Below are 821 nucleotides of genomic sequence, written 5' to 3'. Positions count from 1 at the left end.
AAGACTTCCAGACCCCACTCTTCCTAGAACAGCACAAGATGGGGATTCAATGGAGGAAACAGAAGAGCAGAGAGCAGGTTACTCCGAGAGAGTTGGGCAGCGGGGCCTCCGCAGGCTCCCAGAGATGGACATAAAATCAGGGATTGGGAGGGATTCGTTTTTAATTAAAAAGCAATCAGGACCCAGATATAAAGTATCATGACACTAATGGTTCAGGAAATCTGGAACCTTAAATCACAGCAATTTCTCCCTGGAGGGCAGGTTTGGGACCCCAGGATTGGATGGGGGCTTGCCGTGTGCCAAGGCAGGAAGTGCTGAAGGTGAGCACAGACTTCACTCAGCTAAAGCTTTCGGAGAAACAGTGAGTGCTCAGAGCCTTGACTCCAGTTTGACACCATTGATGGGAAAACTGAGGCCAAGAAATGGGTGACACCTGCAGCAGGGAGAGTCTCCCAGGGAGCAGGCGCAAAGCAGGAACCAGAAGTTGAGCTGGAAGCGCTCCTCCTCAGAATCACCCCAGAATGGAGGGCTTTTCCACAGTCCCCACCAGGACCTTGCAGTTGTAGGTATGCAGGAGCGGATCTCAGCAGGGTTGCTGAGCCCAGAGACCTGGATTTGTGCAGGGCTGTTGGGTGTGGTGGTGGGTGGGGCTGACAATACAGACCTTGCATATGGAGTAGGGGCGGGGCTGGGAGTGGGGGGGACAGGAAGTATTCCAAGCTCCCAGGGAAACACTCTAACATCACCCCAACCTGGAGAATCCCTCTGTGCCCCCCTAATTCTCCGGATTTCCCTCCTCAGGGCTTTGGCCTGAGCCAAAA

Source organism: Castor canadensis, chromosome 1, assembly GCF_047511655.1.
Source record: "Castor canadensis chromosome 1, mCasCan1.hap1v2, whole genome shotgun sequence".
Classification (NCBI taxonomy): domain Eukaryota; kingdom Metazoa; phylum Chordata; class Mammalia; order Rodentia; family Castoridae; genus Castor; species Castor canadensis.
This window is presented reverse-complemented; position numbering follows the sequence as displayed.